The sequence below is a fragment of the Mobula birostris genome, chromosome 19 (genome assembly GCF_030028105.1).
Source record: "Mobula birostris isolate sMobBir1 chromosome 19, sMobBir1.hap1, whole genome shotgun sequence".
In the NCBI taxonomy this organism is placed as follows: domain Eukaryota; kingdom Metazoa; phylum Chordata; class Chondrichthyes; order Myliobatiformes; family Myliobatidae; genus Mobula; species Mobula birostris.
In genome coordinates, this window is record NC_092388.1 from 34564236 (window position 1) to 34583010 (window position 18775).

The window sequence follows — 18775 nt, forward strand, 5'->3', positions numbered from 1 at the left end:
GATTATTTTGAAATGTGACTTTAAGGTTAGCCCCAAGTTGATCAAAATTATTTGTTTCAGAACTGGATGTTTTCTTAGAAATCGTAGTACAATAATTTCCTCTAATGGCATTTAATAATCTGTTGAGGACTGAGTTTGAAGTTTGCTTAACTTTGAAACACCATTTTTTGGGTATTTCCAAAGTTTTATAATTCATAAGTAGTGAAGCTTCCTTAAGTATTGTGACTAGTTATTTACTTGAGTTCTTGAACAGCTGAAAATGTTTAACTTGAATTTTAAGTGCATGGGGAAGTTGGGGAAAGTCTGTGTTTAGATAGAAAAACATTTTTAGAATCTGTTTATTATAACATCCTGTGTTTGATGGGTTATGGTAAAATTAAATGAAAGTTTTATGAACAGGTCTTGAAGATATAAAATATGAATCTTGATAATCGGACCCCTTAAGTTGTTTAGTTACAGTTGGAATGAGTGTCATATGTTTACACATTGTGAATGGTGGGTAGGTTGTGGGAAGCAAGTCTTTATCAATCATTTACATGTAGCTTGGGGCTACATTTTCTGGCATTTGGAACATTAATGGTGATTTTGTTCAAATCATTAAGGATATTAATTGAAATTGATTGGGTTGATGTAAGTAAATTTTTAATGCATATTGATGAGTCAAGAACTAGAGAGATTATTCTACAGATTAATACCAGATCTTTCACTTCTAACACAAAGGTGTTTAAAAGGAGTTCAAAACCTCCAACAAACCTTAATTGCTGCTCAACCATTTGATGAAATGGGGTTACTGAAATGGATAATCTGCACATTCAGAATTGGGTAAAAAAAAATCTTTCATGATGTCATTGTATGATGAGATAGGCTCACAGGGATAAATGGTCTCTTTGTGTTCTGATGGAGTCTGTAAATGAAGTGGAGGCAAAAGAAGCATATCCCCAGTACCCCCAGCCTTGAATGGAGCTGGAGAATTAACTAGTCCACTTGAAGGGGTGGGGCAGTGGGGTGCAGGGCAGATGTGTCTATTGTTATACCTGTTGTCAATGATGGATAACATGGATGGTTAAAAACCATCATGAAGCATTTACAAGCTCCTTCAGTTAAAACTTTTAGGGCTCCACCAGAGGCCTTCAGTGGCAAAATTTTAAAGAAAGGGAACAACAGTGAATTATAGTTAACTAGCTGAGACTGACAGCTTTAGCATCCAAGCAAAATTTGACCAAGTGTAGCATCCAAGATTCCCCAGTAAAACAACGTGATTTGGGAGGAAATTTTCCAGTGCTTATCTGGGCTAATAAATGACGAATCTTGCATGCCAATTATTTCACACCAGAATTCTGCTGAAAGACTGTTCAATGCTGTGTCAAATTGCATTATAATTACTTTCTCTCCATCATAATGTCTTAACTGAAACTTCTGTACATTGAATATTAAGCCTATAAATAAACCATTGGTTCACTCAGCCAATATTGACATTTGTTGTTCACTTGTGTCTTCATTCTGTCTATTTAAAATGCATAGATGTTATTTTTCTCAATTACAATTTATGGCATTGAGTGGCACATCTCACTAAAAGCTGTAGCTTCTGAATTTTATATTTGTTTTCTCAGTGACTTCATTGTATTGCCAGCATCCAGTCTTTGTTTCTCTTAAGTAGATACACTCACTCTTTGTATCTACCTCATTAAAATATTTTATAATATTATATACATTTTGTTCGATTATGTTTGACCTTCTCTTTACAAGAGATGATTGTTTCAAATGAGTAGAGGAAACACTGCAAATCATCTGCAGTTTAGGTAATGTCAGCAGAAAAATAAACAGTTGATGTTTAAGTCTGCTTATCTGATTGGAGTACCTTTGCAATTCTGATACATTTCTGTAAACATATTTTCTGTTGGTGATTGCACATTATAATCAGGAATTAAACAGAGGAAAGGATGGAGAGATATTCATGCCTGCACAGAGCAAAAATGTGGTAATATCTACATTTGGACTAATGTGTGTCAAATAGTTTGCCATTAATAAGTACTATCAGCAGTCACCTAAATCCTTCTCATCAATGTTTGAAGTGTCACCATTGATTTGACAGTGATTTAGCTTGACCAGCAGCTGACCCATTCATTTCGACATCCACATCACCCACTCTTTCAGCAAGTGTACATTGGATATAATAATGATATTTACAGGAGCTATCAAGACAAGTTACGAAGATTCATTCATCACTGTTTTAAATCTTTTGAATGGAATACATGTATTTTTTCCCCAGCAAAATTATAATGAGTAATTTTATTTTGTTGTATGTAACTTGATTTTTGCTTGGTAATATTGTTGTTGAACCACAGATATCAAAATTCAGTGAACCAGAGAATGAAGTGTAACACTTTGATTTTACTAAGTGCAATGTTATGAGATACCATTAACTTCTCAGTTCAGGACAGGAGATTTGTATTAACCAATGAGATAAGAAACTATCTTCTCATGAACATTCCCAGGACATGCACTCTTATTGTAATCATCAGGAAAGAGGTACAGAAGCCTGAAGGCGCCCACTCAGCAATTCAGGAACAGCTTCTTCCCCTCTGCCATCAGATTTCTAATTCAACATTGAAACCATGAACACTACCTCACTAATTTTTATTTACTTTTTTTTGATTATTTATTTTAACTAATATATATGTACAGTGCTCATTCACCACCCCCCTTAGAATTTTTCATGTTTTATAATTTTAGAGCATTGAATCACAGTGGATTTAATTTGGCTTTTTTTGACACTGATCAATGGAAAAAAAACTCGTGTCAGAGTAAAAACAGATCTCTACAAAGTTATTTAAATTAATTACAAATATAAAATGCAAAATAATTGATTGTACAAGTATTCACCCCCTTTAATATGACATGCCAGATCATCACTTGTGCAGCCAGTTGGTTTTAGAAGTCACAGCTTTATGGGAAAGTGGCAAAGAGAAAGTCACCGTTTGGGGGGAAACCTCGCGTGAAATTTTGGCTAGAGTTTTCCAGAAGGCATGTGGGAGACTCTGAAGTCAGCTGGAAGAAGGTCCTGTGGTCTGGTGAAACCAAAATTGAGCTTTTTGGCCATCAAACTAAACGCTTTGTGTGCTGTGTTTGCTGCACACCATCAAAAGCACAACATCCCTACCAGACTCATGGTGGTAGTTGCATTGTGCTGTGGGGGATGCTTCAGTTCAGCAGGCCGTGGAAGGCTTGTGAAGGTAGAGGGTAAAATGAATGCAGCAAAATACAGGAAAATCCTGGAGGAAAACCTGATTTAGTCTACAAGAGATCTGTGACTTAGGAGAAGATTTGTTTTCCAGCAAGGCAATGACCCCAAACATAAAGCCAAAGCTACACAGGAATGGCTTAAAAACAGCAAAGTTAATGTCCTGGAGTGGCCAAGTCAGAGTTTAGACCTCAATTCAATTGAGAATTTGTGGCTGGACTTGAAAAGGGCTGTTCACTCATGATCCTCGTGCAATCTGACAGAGCTTGAGCAGTTTTGTAAAGAAGAATGGAGAAAAATTTCAGTGTCCAGATGTGCAAAGCTGTTAAGAGACCTATCCACACAGACTCGAGGCTGTAATTGCTGCCAAAGGTGCATCAACTAAATACTGACTTGAAAGGGGTGAGTAATTATGCAATCAATTATTTTGTGTTTAAAATTAATAAATTTAGACCAACTTGTTGAAATTTGTTTTCATTTTGATAGTGCTTTTTCTGTTGATCAGTATCAAAAATGCTAAATTAAATTCCCTGTGATTCAATGGTGTAAAACAATAAAACATAAGCTTCCAAGGGGGTGAATACTTTTTATAGGCACTGTATATACTCACTGTAATTCAGTTTTTCTGTATTTATCATGTATTGCATTGTACTGCTGTCGCAATGTTAACAAATTTCACGGTTTATGCTGTTGGTATTGAACTTGATTCTGATCTGAAGAACTAAAATTGCTTGTTGAAAATAAATTCTTTGTTCAGTTTGTTCATGATTGATTTCTATCTTAAGTCTGTCTAAAGTAGCGATAGGCATTTTATTTTCCAGATAACCTGTGCCCCCTCTCTCTTTTCCTGATCCACACAGGTCCTCCTGTACACAACTTACTTTTTGCCCTTCTTTCTGAATACCCTCCCCCAGCCAAAAAAAAGTACCTTCTAAACTGTGACTTCCATCACTGAGTATGATAAGGTTCTCAGTAGAGATGCATGAAGTATCTCTATTAAATTCCCCTGCTAGATGCGGCATTCTGATTTGTACTTTTGTAATATTTTTGTTTCTTAAGTATTCCCAAAGTGATGCATGTTGTCTACCAAGCTTGCTATATAATGCATTACCCATCTACCGATCCCATCTCTTTGGTGACTATGAATCAGACTTTTTGCATGTTATTTTACTTTGTGATTGGCCTTGGACCTCGGACCTCATTTTTTGCCATTGCTGTTGCTGCCAATTTCCATTCCGTAACGTCATCTGTGCCTAATAATAATGATGTAGGGAACTCCTATGATCAAAATGGCAGAGAAGTTTTGTACGACAGTGGTAATAAGATGGAGTTCGGGAAATTATCAATATGTTTGGTGCTTTTGATGACTGGAAAAGTTTTTATTTCATCTTTGTTGTATTTTACAAATGGCTTATGGTGTTAACCAAATTCACTGTCATGTTTCAGTCCAGAAATAATTGTTTTTTGGTGACTGAGTTGGAGGGCAATCTCAGAAATGCCTTCTGAGGAGCCACTTAGTGGGCAAGGCCTGCAGTTACATGATAATATGTAACTAATTTTGAATGGCATATGTCAATGCCCACAAAATTATAACAACATGATGGCTGTTAATTTATGTATAAATGCTATGCAGGATCAATATATCATATGAACCATGTTGCTATAATGGTTGGAATGTGCAGTGATCCTTTTGGTATACAGTAATTTAATGGAAGATACAAATGCACACTTAACATGGACATCCAGAACTACTTGTCATTTAAGTCTGTTTCTTCATACATGGTTTGCAATCCAGTCTGATATTTTAACATCTATCCTGATCTTGGGTTTCTCAGTCTTTGAGCTCTGTGGTATGTCTGAAGAATTAGCTTAACCATATTTTTCAACAATTGATACTTGAGAGAATTTTTCAATGTGATTAAATGGTAGCATTATTTGATGTCATTATTAGTGGTGACCAATAGGAATTGGAGCTGTAAATGGGTGTGAATGTTACCCCCCACTTAATTGAGGTTTATGTTTCATATCGAAAGGTATCTGATAATAATCTGATTTAAGGTCTCACTACCATTTTGGTGATCCATTCAGTAACCAAATACAACTATAGAGTTTGGATTTGGAGATGATATAAAATCTGCATTCATTTAAATGATTGTTGGTAATTCCTATATTTTTATCATTTATTTTCTTCATCTTTAATCAAATCAAGTTGATCAAGTTGACCCTCTCTCTTCACCAGTTCCATTAATAGTGTATTTTTCATTGCGCAGAAATAGACAATAGGTGCAGGAGTAGGCCATTCAGCCCTTCAAGCCAGCACCACCATTCACTGTGATCATGGCTGATCATCCACAATCAGTACCCTTTTCCTGCCTTCTCCCCATATCCCTTCACTCCGCTATCTTTAAGAGCTCTATCTAACTTTTTCTTGAAAGAATCCAGAGAACTGGCCTCCACTGCCTTCTGAGGCAGAGCATTCCACAGAACCACAACCCTCTGTGTGGAAAAAGTTTTTCCTCAACTCCGTTCTAAGTTGTCTACCCCTTATTAAACTGTGGCCTGTGGTTCTGGACTCCAACATCGGGAACATGTTTCCTGCCTCTAGCCTGTCCAATCCCTTAATAATCTTATATGTTTCAATCAGATCCCCTCTCATCCTTCTAAATTCTAGTGTATACAACCCCAGTCGTCCAATCTTTCAACATATGACAGTCCCGCCATCCCGGGAGTTAACCTCGTGAACCTACACTGCACTGCCTCAATAGCTAGAATGTCCTTCCTCAAATTTGGAGACCAAAGCTGTACACAATACTCCAGGTGTGGTCTCACCAGATGCCTTGTTGAAGCTGTATTGTCATTTTCAAAATCTGATGCTTGGAAAAATAATCTGATCTGAAAGGTGAAGTGAAAAAATCAATTAATGATGCTTGTTGATAGTCATCTGTTGCAAGAATTTTTGGGTCAAATATGTGATAACAGGCATTCATTTAGATCGTAGATGATATGGATGTCAACTCAAACAGCACAATTCAGAGACGTGATAGAAATCAATGTTCTAAGTAGCATCAGTTGCTTGTGTTCAAAAAGCAGTGATTTTTTTTTGTCACTGACAGGTGGTGAGAAATCAGCAGTAAGGCAACTCAGACCTGTTTTGCTGACTGTTGTTTGAAGCATTCAGGCTTAGAGAAGCCAGAAGCAGCTGGGAGTGGAAATGAAACGATTTCACTACTTCAGCAATTTAGGAAGTACGAAGAATCTGAAGGTATCGACAATCGTCTTGAACATTACAATGAAAATTAAGATTTAGAGGGTGCAATTCCCGATAGCATTAGATGAAGGCAGTTCATTATCTACACAAGGTGGCTTCACTGATTTTGTTTGTTTATAGTGAATCAAAAGAATGCAGCAGCATACATTGAATTCCTCCCGTAACTATTGGCAACTAATACAGTTTTATAGTACTGTAGTGTTCTCATTTGTTTTGTATTTTATTTAAATACCTAATTTGTTATTCAGTTAACTGTTAGTTTGTCTTTTTTATAACTTAACTATTTCCATGAAGCTTCAGTTAATTGGGACAGCCACTTAATTGGCCCAAAATGTATTGGTCCTCATGTCCCAAGTAACCAGAATCCACTGTAGATAGAAAGGTGCTGGAAAAGGGCTAATAACATCATGAAGGATCCCACCCACCCTGCTCATGGACTGTTTGTTGCATTTCCATCAGGGAGGAAGCCATGAAGCATCCATTTCAGAACCACCGGGCTCGAAAAAGGGACCAATCAACACCTCCACCCACTAACTCCACCATTAGTTTATTATTTCATGTCAGTCACCTTATGAATAGTGTTGCTTTATGGACATACATGTATACAAGCTACCATATGTGTTGACGTTTATTGTTTTTATTATTGCGTTTGTGTTTATTTTGTGCTGCACTGGATGTGCGGTAACAATTATATTGTTCTCCTTTATACTTGTGTTCAGGAAATGACATTAATCGATCTTGTATCTTGAATTATTTTGGTAGAACTTCACAGCACAGGTTGAGTATCCTTTATCCAAAAACCTCCAAAATCTGAACTTTGTTTTGAGTGCTGACTTGACGTCGCAAATGGATAATTCCATAAAGCACTGTGAAGGTTTCCAGGTGATATATGGGCCTCTGTGCACCACACACAGTTCTGAGAAGTGATCTCATGTATGTAATGAACAGAAATTAATGAAAAATAGAAAAACACTGCATAAAGCAAAAATAAAGATCTCAATTGTGTATTGAAAGAGTGGATTCATCAGCGTTGGAGTGAACGTAGGCTGCTTGATCATGAAACAAGCAAAGGTCTATCACGAGCTGAAATTTGAGGGTAATTATTTCATGCATAAGATTATTAAAATGTCATATAAACCTGCACCTCTCCCATTGTAACTGCTGTGGAACAGGAGGCTGTTTGAAATTAATGGTGGATGTGAAGCCAATCGCAGTGCTGGAATCCATTTATAGATGAGTTCGGGGGTGGTCATTCAACTCCAATAGTTTGTGGAGGACCCACTCCATCACATTAGATTGTGCTCTGATTGTGGATTATTTACTCTTTGAGCTTCACACCAGCTGTAAGTATAAATGGATTTCGTGCTTAGACTTGGCTCCCATCCCTAAGATATCTCATATACATGCAAGTATTCCAAAATCCTAAACACTCCCGGCCCCAAGCATTTTGGATAAGGGATGCTCAACCTATATTTGTTTCAGGTGGGGTTTGAACCCACAAACTTTTTGGTGAGGGGACTACCCAGTCAGTTAAGATGAAATCGAAGATTTTTAGTAAAACCATCAGGTTTACTGACCAGGTAAACTGATTTCACAACCTATGGATTCATTTTCAAGGACTCTACAACTCATGTTCTCAGTATTATTTATTTATTACTTTTTGCACATTGGTTGTTTGTCAGTCTTTATTTGTGTGTAGTCATTCATTGATTCTAGTTTTTCTTTACGGTGAACGTCTGTAAGAAAATGAATCTCAAGTTAGAATATGGTGACATGAGTAATTTGATAATTTACTTTGCACTTGAACTTTGAACCTTCATTTTCAGCTGCAGGGTTTCTTTCAAATATGTATTGCTTCATGTTTCATTAAGTTATGATAAGTATTTGAAGTTACAAGTTCCTCTGGTTTATTCTGAGCTTATTTTCCTTTTTTATACAAATCAGCTGAACAGTTTATCTCTGTAACGTAGGAAAAAGTGTGCTTTGTGATGGGGTTGTCTTCACTGATCACTTTGTCCTTCTGGATATCCCTGTACATCAGCCAATCACTGATTGCAGCAATAGTTACTGAGTACGTGCATCATGGTCTTAACTGAAAGAGGTTACCCAATTGCTTCATCTTTATAAATTTTTAAAAAAGTGAAATTTTTTCAGTTAGTGTTTTATCTTTTATCTAATCCCATTAAATTTGTACATTTTTATGAAAGCAGTGATTTAAGATTTTGTGGATATATTCAGGTCAAAAGAACTAAAAAAAAAAGCATTGTTATGGATTTCATTTCGAAAATTCAACATTGTGGTGTTATATTGGCCTTACTTTGAACTATGGCTTATTCTGAACTATGTTCATTGCCAATGCTTTGAAGTCTGAATTTGCCTGCTCAGGTTAACTGGGGGGGTGTCATTAGTAATTGCATCAGTCACAAGTAATTATTTGGAGAGCTTTGGTAGAATTCATGATTTTTCACAAGATCTTTTTACTTATAGCTTGGAAAAAAGAGACTACTGCATAGATTGCATGTATTTATATCTGTAGAGGATGTAGTAATTATATTGTATTTTATATTAGAAGTACAAAGAGTATTCATTATACCAAATAGCCTTATTTAAAATTTGTTGTGAATTTGTTGCAATATTGTCAACTTTCCTTCTTAAAACGTGTGAGTGATATTTGTGTGTGTTGAGTGATATTATTACATCTTATAGGGAGGTTTCACCAAAACCTTATATTTGTACAGAATACTGTTACTATTTGTACCCTTTTTCAAATCACACAGTGCCTGCAAATATGCTAAAAGGGGGTTATTTGGCAGTAATTATAAGTAAACTGTGTAACTTCGGAGTAGCTGTTTGAGTAGCTGGAGTAAAAATGGAATTCTGAAAATATTTAGTAGGTCAGGCAACATCTTTGGAGACAGAAAACAGAGTTAACATTTGATTGATGGACCTCTTACTAGAGTTCAATTCATATGTTCTGATGGAAGTTTGTGGATGTAAAATATCAACTACTTTTCTCTGCAAATGTGCTGCCTGGCCGCAGTGTAAAGACAAAGCTTGGATGGCAGCAGATGGGTTGATGGAAATTGGCTCTCGGGGTATTTATGTAGAGGAAAAAGTAAATTTATCAATGCAGCATTTTATTTTTTGGAATTTGCATTTCTTGATGCATGCACAGATGATGTTGCTTTGCACCATGATTTTCTCTACTTTCATCATAGGAGTAATGCTTAATTCTGTTCACCCTCTTCCCCTGACACTAACATTGCTTCTCCAACACATCCATAGAGATTAACAAGGACTGGGCATATAGAACTTTTGTAAATGACACTAAACTTGTTGATAAAGTAGACAATGAAGACTGTTACCTAGTATTTTAAGCAATTGGGCCACTGGACCGAGAAGTGGCAGATGGATTTGAATTTGGATAAATATGAGGTGTTGCATTTTGGTAAGGTGAACCAGGCCCGGACTTGCACCGTAAATGGTAGGGCCTTGGGAATAACTAAAGTTCCTTGAAAGTAGAGTCAAGGTGTTAAAGAATGTCTCTGGTATGCTTGTCTTCATCAATCAGAATATTAAGTACAGGACTTGGGAAGTTGTGTTACAGCTGTACAAGATGTTGGTGTGGTCACGTTTGTAATACTGTGTACAGTTTGGTCATCGTACTGTAGAGTGATATTAAACTGGAGCGGATGCAAAAAAAATTTACAAGGATGTTACTGATACTGAAGGGTTTCTGTTATAAGGAGAGGCTGGTAGGCTAAAACTTTTTCCTTGGAGAACAGGAAGCTGATGGATTTATGAAATCATGAAGGACATGGGTAAGATGAATAGTCACTATTTTTTTCCCTTATATGAGAGTCCAAATTTAAAGGGTATAGATCTCAAGTGAGAGGGGAAAGATATGGAAAGGACCCTTGGGGCAATTTCTTCACATGGCGGATAGTGAATATTTGGAATGGGCTGCCAGATGAAGTGGTAGATGCAGGTATAATTATGACATTTAAAGATAAAAAATTTTGACAGTAATAAGGATTGGAACTGTTTAGAGGAATAGAGATTAAATATCAGCAACTTAGGACAGACATTTTGGGCTGAAGGGCCTGTTGCTGTACTGTATAGCTTTGTGACTCTGATATTTCACAGTATTTGTTTTCCTTTTGTTTTTCCTCACTGTATGTCATATTTTATTTCTTTACAGAAGAACCAACTTGATGTCCCTTTGCTCTTTCCCTCACTCTGTGCTCTTTCTCCCCCTCTTTACCCTCAAGTACTCTGATAAGATGTACTTGGGTAGAGGTCAATATTGTGTTGCTTGTTTCCCTTGCATTTGAGTTTGAAATCCAGTAATCAGTGCATTAAGCATTTTAAATAATTTTGTCAGCTTATTCATTGCCTATTAAGTTCTCCATTGAACCACCAGCCCTCAAATAAAAATGAGATTGATGTAATCCTTTGGGTGGTGTTTCAATAAAAGTGGGAGCTTGGTTGCAATCTTTGTTAGAATTAAATTATACATCAGTGGTGTCGATGCTGTATGTCTAAGGAAATATGTATTAACCTATTAGCATCCAGTTTTCATTGGAAAGAAGCCATTTTCACGCTGAGCTTGTGTTCCTGCTTGAAGTCTTCCTGTCACTGTTCCGTATCCACGACCCAGCCTAGGGCGTCTTGACGGATAGCTAGTCATTTCCTGTGGTATACACTAACACTAATTGAAAATTTGGGTGGCCTTGCTTATTTATTTTGAAGGAATGCATTGGGTTATATTTTCATGGTAGTTTCTCAGCAGTGCAGCATTTCAGTCTCCAAATCATTGAAAGCAAAAGAATGGAATTATGAGGCTTAATTTGATTTAGGTATTTTATATCATTTAAACCCTTTTTGTAAATTCTCTAGCAACAAAAACAACCTCTGTTTTCTTTGAGACTTGCAATGTTATTTGAATTATACTATATTTCTGAATCAACAGAGCTGTTGTGTGGGGCTTCAGTGCATTACACATTTTGATGTGAATTTTGGAAATGTTTTACTTGAAAGAACTTGAAGTCATTGGTAAACTATACATTCATTCATGAAAACATCTATGAAGCCAACTATCTAAATAACAAACTTAGTAATATATAAAAAAACACAAATATAATTTCAGTAAGCTAAGTACTTACCATCAAAGTTCTCCATGATGGGAATTCACATGTATTTGTTGCTCTTCAGCCAGAAATCTCGTATGCTAGAGTGACATTCATCTTAGCTTTCTGTAATTATAAACATATCATAATATTTAGAAAACACTAGGTTGAAGAGTTTGCCTTGTGAGAAAAGGTTAAGCAGGGTGGGCCTATATTTGTTGGAGTTTGGATGAACAAGAGCGGGACGATGGAACATATAAGATTCGGAGATGACTAGATGGAGTTGATTTTGGGAAGGCGTCTTTCCTTTCTAGGGAAATTTTGTAATAAGGAGTCGCCCATTTAAGACACATACAGGAAGAATTTCTATTCTTTCAAATATATAAAATACTGCTTCCCAGAGCTATGGAGACTGAATTGTTAAATACGGTATATGAAAAGCTGTTTTTCCTTTATATGGAGTCAATGTGAGGAACAGGCTGGAAAATGGAACTGACGCCATGATGGGAGCAACTATGATCTGAGTGAATAGTGGAACAGGCTTATAACCATAGGCTTTACAAAGACCCAGTTCTTATGTTCTGTCTTATTATAAATGGCCAGGGCAAAAAAATTCCATTTGTTAGCCAGGTGAGGAGCAAGTTGCTTCTTCTCAGAGCTGCTATTTTTATGGTTGAGGTGTTGAATTGTGGAACAATCTCATTAGGATTCATTAAAATAATGTGAGAATCAACTTGAGAAATTTTCCTGGTTCTCTTGACTAATATATTCTCTTGACTCAACTGTGTCACTCTTTGCTTTGAGAAAATTGGATACCATGCTTCCTTTATTATAACAGAAACTGACTTTAAAAGCACATAAATACCATTCACATTGATGAATAAACTCTTCTTGGGCTACCAGCTGGGTAGAGGTATCAATTTTAACCAACGTTTCAGTGACAAACTCTGCCATCTTCATCAGAGATGATGCCTAGGTACGCCTCATCTGGTGGTATATATACATACTGCCATCGACCGTTCCTCCTGATTGGCTAGTCTTCAATCAATTAGGTTTCTGCTCTACCACCTTAATTTAAAATTAAATTCCAGTTCTTACTTAGACTGGGACATTCACCTTTGTTTTTTTAAAAAAAAATCCCCAGTTTTACGTATTTATATGAGAAATATAAGTAAGATAAATAGCCACAATTTTTTTCCCCCTATTATAAGAGAGCTCAAATTTAGAGGGGATTGATCTCAAGCGATATAGAAAGGACCCTTGGGGGAAACTTCACACAGAAGATAATGAGTACATGAAATGAGCTGCCAGATGAAGTGGTAGAAGCAGGTACGGTTATGACATTATGTTGTGCGAAATCTATTTTGGACCTGGAGTCTCCACTGGGAAATAAGACGATTATACATGATGTTCTTGCAGAATGGCTACAAGGTGAAAGAAATCAATCGAGCCCTTAAAAAGGCTGTTGGGAAAACTAGGAAACCTAATAACGAGGAGGAGCCAGTCGCTACTGCTTGCCTTCCCTATATTTCCATAGTTTTTCAAAGGATCACCAGGATTCTGAAGAAATACTTAATTAATACCATCCACAAACCCATAAGGAAGCTCAAATCCCAGTTTATGCGGGTCACAGGTGACCTGTGCCTGGGCCTCACGACAGCTGGGGTTTACAGTATTGCCTGTGCAGCGTATTTTGGCCATGGTGGAAATCTGCAGCAAGAGGCATAGGAGGTGTAGCTGTTTGGGTTACCCGGAGAAATTGGTGGTAGTGGAACATTGCATTTGCAATGACCATAGGGTCGACTTCGACAGTACAAAACTACTTTGCTGAACCGATGGCTTTTGGGACCGCCTGGTGAAGGAAGCCATTGAGATAAAACTAGAGAAAAAGAATGTTAACAAAGACTAAGTTCTCGCTATAAGTAAGAATTAGAATTCGATTGTAAACAAGGTGGGACAGTGGAAATCAAATTGGATGAGGACTAAACAATCAGGACAGACGGTCGACGGGGGGTATATATATATATATATCACCATACAAGGCACCATTCCTAATGAAGATGGCAGTTTTTGTCATTGAAAAATCAGTTAAAATTGATACCTGTAACTGGATGGTAGCCCAAAAACGAGTTTATTTGTCATATACACCAGGAAAGCACAAGATCCTTTTTCACCATTCACATTACTTTTGATACTCTGAGTTGCTGTTGGATTTTCTTCTCCATCTTGATCCTATGCTGTTTTTCATTTGAGGAGTGAATGGTGATGACACAACACAACACAACACAAGCAATGCTTATCTGGTGAAAAACCTTTAATATGCATTCATTATCACTGGCTAGACCACAGCACCTAATTGCTCTTGTAGGGATAGTAGGGTAATTCAGAAGGATAGTATGGTAATTCAGAAGAACACACACCAGTCCTCATCAAGGGCTGAGCAGCTTCAAGTTCTATCCTGACCCTAAAATATTGATGCAGTCATGAAGAAGACACGCCAGTGGTGGTACTTCATTAGGTAGTTGAGGAGATTTGGTATGTCACCCAAGGTTCTAGCAAATTTCTACTGATGTACTGTGAGGAGCATTCTGACTTGGTGCATCACCATCTTGTTTAGAGGCTTCAGTGCACAGGGTTGAAAATGTTGTATAGGATTATACACTCAGCCAGTGCCATCATGGACATTGGCTTTCCCAACATAAAGGATATTTTCAAAAGGCAGTGCCTCAAGAAAGCAGCAACCATCGTTAGGGACTTGCCATCCAGAACATGCCCTCTTCTAGTTACTACCATGAAAGAGGAGATACACACTCAATGTTTTGGGAGTAGCCTCTTCCCTTCCACCATCAGATTTCTGAATGGCCTGTGAATCCAATATCACCACCCTACTTTTTACACTACTTTCTAACATATGTCTCTTATTGTAACTTATAGAGGTCTTTATGTATTGTATAGTGCTGCTGCTGCAAAACAACACATTTTACAGGATGCTTCAGTGATAATCAACCTGATCAACCTAATTCTGATTCTAAGATGGTAGTGAACCACCCACCACGTTGAATTGCCACAGAATTACTATGAAGCGAGACTGGTGAGCTCCAGGGTGTAGATTCCCTTCAGTGAAAACATTTTGATGTGTAGGGGATTTTAGGAGTAAGCACTTTTCAAGTAAAGTCACTTTTTATTGTCATTTCGACCATAACTGCTGATACAGTACACAGTAAAAACGAGACAACATTTTTCAGGACCATGGTGCTACATGAACAATACAAAAACTACACTGAACTACGTAAAACAACACAAAACTGCACTAGACTACAGACCTACCCAGGACTGCATAAAGTGCACAAAACAGTGCAGACATTACAATAAATAATAAGCAGGGCAATATGCACAGTAGAGGGCAGTAGGTTGGTGTCAGTCCAGGCTCTGGGTATTGAGGAGTCTGATGGCTTGGGGGAAGAAACTGTTACATAGTCTGGTCGTGAGAGCCCGAATACTTCAGTGCCTTTTGCCAGATGGCAGAAGGGAGAAGAGTTTGTATGAGGGGTGCGTGGGGTCCTTCATAATGCTGTTTGCTTTACGGTTGCTTTTGATAATTAATGTTGAGTACATATCAAAAATTTCTTCAGGCAGCATCTATGGACATGAATAAACAGTCAACATTTTAGGTTGTCCATCAGGAGTTGAACGGAAGGTTGTGGGGGGAGAAAGCCAGAATGAGGAAGTGGAGGGGGAGAGGAAGAAGTACAGCTGGAAGGTAATAGTTGAAGCCAAGTGGGTGGGGGAGGAGGGATGAAGTAAGAAAGTGGGAGGTGATTGGTGGCAAAGTTAAAGGGCTGGAGAAGGAATTTGGTAGGAGAGGGGAGTGGACCACAGGAGAAAGGGGAGGAGGAGCACCAGGGGGAGGTGATTGGCAGGTGAAGAGGAGAGGTAAGTGGTGGGGGAGGGGAGTCACAGTGGGGGTTTGAAGACGAGGGGAGGGGAAAATTACTGGAAGTTGGCATAATCCAAGTTCATGCCATCAGATTGAGGGCTATCCAGACGGAATATGAGGTATTGATCCTTCAGCCTTAGCGGGCCATGTCATGGCAGTAGAGGAAGCCGTGGACTGACATGTTGGAATAGGAAATGAGATTGGAATTAATATGGTTGTCCACCAGGAAATCCTGGTTTTTGTCAATGGAACAAAGTTGTTCATCAAAGTGGTCCCCCAGTCTACATTAGTCCTCACTAATGTAAAGGAGGCCATATTGGGAGCACAGGATACTGTGGATGGCCCCAACAGATTCGCGGGTGAAGTGTTGCCTCACCTAGAAAGATTGCTTTGGGCCTGGAATGAAGTGAGGTAAGAGGTGAATGGGGAAGTGTAGCATTGCTGGCATTTACCCCTGCAAGCAGAAGGAGAGAGATTAGTGGAGAAAGGACAACTGCAGAAGGGAGTCATGAAGAAAGTGATCCCTGTGGAGTCCCATTGAAAATAGTGGAGGTTGCAGAGAATGATCACTGGAAGCCATGTGGAACAAGATGGAGACAAAGACAAGTTTGCAGGAAGGACAGTTGGCTGTGGTACCAAACTCAAGGCGTAGCCATGGGCGCTTGCATGGTCCCCAGCTATGCCTGCCTTTTTGTTGTCTATGTGGAGCAGTCCGTGTTCTAAGCCTTCCTTGGTAATAGCTCCCTAACTCTTGAGTTGAATGTCAATAAAAGAGTAACTTCCATATTTCAACTGGACAACGGACTAGCCAAATTTAAACTCATAGGCATCCGTTAGTCTCGTGAGACCATGGATTTGCTCCTCGGAAGGCTTCCAGGGCGCAGGCCTGGGCAAGGTTGTATGGAAGACTGGCAGTTGCCCATGCTGCAAGTCTCCCCTCTCCATGCCACCGATGTTGTCCAAGGGAAGGGCACTAGGGCCGATATAGCTTGGTACCAGTGTTGCTGCAGAGCAATATGTGGTTAAGTGCCTTGCTCAAGGACACAACATGCTGCCTCAGCTGAGGCTCGACACCTTAACCACTTGGTCACGTGCCAACACAAACTTAAACTTAGTATCAAACTAAATGACAAACAGCTACCCAATGATCCACACCCAAAGTATTTGGGAGTCATGTTAGATTGAACTTGCTCATACAAGATCCACCTTCAAAATGTTGCAAAGAAACTAAAATCCAGAATGCCATGATCAGGAAGATAGCAAGAACCAAATGGAGTGCTAACCAATCAGTCCTACGGACATCTAGCCTAGCACATGTTTCTCAGTCGCCAAATATTGCACACCTACCTAGGAGAGAAGTGCTCCTGCAAACATCATCAGTACACAGCTCCATACTTCTATGAGAATAATCTCAGGAGCCCTAAAATCTAGACCTGTCCAATGGCCCCAACAATGAGCGGAATAACACCCTCAGAGATCCGCACAAGAGCAGCTTCTGCGAAACTCTACAAGCGTATCAAAACTATGCCCAACAATATTCCAGTTCATAAACTCAACGAAAATGATCCTCCAACTACCTGACTCAAATCCCGAAAACCTTTCTACAGCTTGAAAAACCTTGACTCATTCCTATGATGAACATACTGAATGGCGCCAGTACTGGCATACCAAAATCTGATCAACAACCCCACCTTGCACCTCCCGGGCTTTACTACAGCTGCTAGAATACCTGGACAGCCACAATTAGTCTCAGAAGTCAACATGCCAAAACAGTGCAAACTACATCGATGGGGAGCCTCTTAAACCCCAAATGGCCCCTGTGGTGACAGAGAGATCATCCTCCACCTGGTCCAAACATGCCCTGTCACCAAGATCCGAGACAGCTTTGCCGCGGTCTATCGATGTGGCCATGGGCAGGAGGAGTGGCTTGACAAAGAAACAATTAGAAGTGTGAAAAGAAAAACACTTGCCATACCAAACAATTCTTTCTGCGCTACCTTGGTGCTGCTTCATGCACCAATGCTGTGCTCATCAATTTCATCATCTTTGCTTGAATTTCCACCCTGCACTTAAATTCCCTCGGTCCATTTCTGATGCTCTCTCACCTTTACCGATCTCTCTGTCTCCATCTCTGGTGACAAACTGTCTACCAACATCTTTTAAATAAACCTACCAACTATCTTGACTATACCTCTTCTTACCCTGTCTCCTGTGAAAATGCCATTCCCTTTTCTCAGTTCCTTCATCTATGCTGCATCTGTTCCCAGGAAGAGGCTTTCCTTTCCAGGACTTCAGAGATGTCTTCCTCCTTCAGAGAACAGGGTTTCCCTTCCTCTATCGTTCAAGCTGCCCTCACCTGCACCCCCTCCACTTCCAAGACATCCATGCTCACCCGATTTTCCTGACGTCTTAACAGGAATAGAGTTCTTCTTGTCCTCACCTACTACTCCATCAACATCTGCAGGCAGCGCATCTTCATCTGTGAATCTATTGCGGTGGTCTATTGTATCCTGTACTCCCAATGCGGACTCCTCTACATTGTTGAGACCCAACGTAAATGGGGCACTGCTTTGTCAAGCACCTTTTCTCCATTGACAAAAATCAGAATTTCCTGGTGGCCAGCCATTTTAATTCCAATTCCCATTCCAACATGTCGGTTCATGGGCTCCTCTACTGCCACAATGAGCTTCCTCAGGATGGAGGAGCAAAACCTCATATTCCATCTGGGTAGCCTCCAACCTGACGATATGAACATTGATTTCTCCAGCTTATGGTAATTATTTCCTGTTCCCCATCCCTCTTCTTCAATTCCCCACTCTGACCTCTTCTGCTCAACAGTATGCAAACTTAAAATTGCTTAACAGTATCACTTAAAATTGCTTTTTCAATGCTTCTGAATGTTCCTGGCATACAGAACATTGCAAAATCATGAAAGTCAAACAATTAAAATGTAAAAGGATTTTGTAAACCCACAAGTATTTGAAGATGCTTTGCTGAATAATCCAAAGCATTAAAGCAAATACATAAGAATACCTTGGTTTTATATATCTTCTTCAAAGTGCAGAATCAAAATTCCAATGAATAAACTCACCGATTTGTGGAAGGGTGAGCCAGTTCTACGTACAGTTTTCTCAGTATATCTGGAATCCAGAGCCAGAAGCTAACAGACAGATAGCTAGAGGAGTTTTTCCATTTTTCTT

General features: G+C 38.8%; 1 protein-coding gene and 1 long non-coding RNA gene across 9 annotated transcripts in view; one reads left to right on the forward strand and one right to left on the reverse strand.

Moving 5' to 3' along the window:
* The window catches only part of exoc2 (exocyst complex component 2), a 265236-nt gene that overhangs the window by 11621 nt on the left and 234840 nt on the right, over nucleotides 1-18775 (forward strand). For 2 of the 8 annotated variants that reach the window (XM_072283402.1, XM_072283405.1), the window contains exon 2: nucleotides 6355-6503. The exons of the other annotated variants lie outside the window; for them this stretch is intronic. The gene's annotated coding sequence lies outside the window, so the exon portion shown is untranslated. The remainder of the gene's footprint in view (nucleotides 1-6354; nucleotides 6504-18775) is intronic. 8 annotated transcript variants of the gene reach the window in all.
* On the reverse strand, nucleotides 8170-18752 carry LOC140212516 (uncharacterized). The gene is made up of 3 exons (XR_011889738.1): nucleotides 18667-18752; nucleotides 11675-11764; nucleotides 8170-8245 (listed from the first exon to the last, which is right to left on the reverse strand). It is a non-coding gene; the product is annotated as an uncharacterized lncRNA (long non-coding RNA).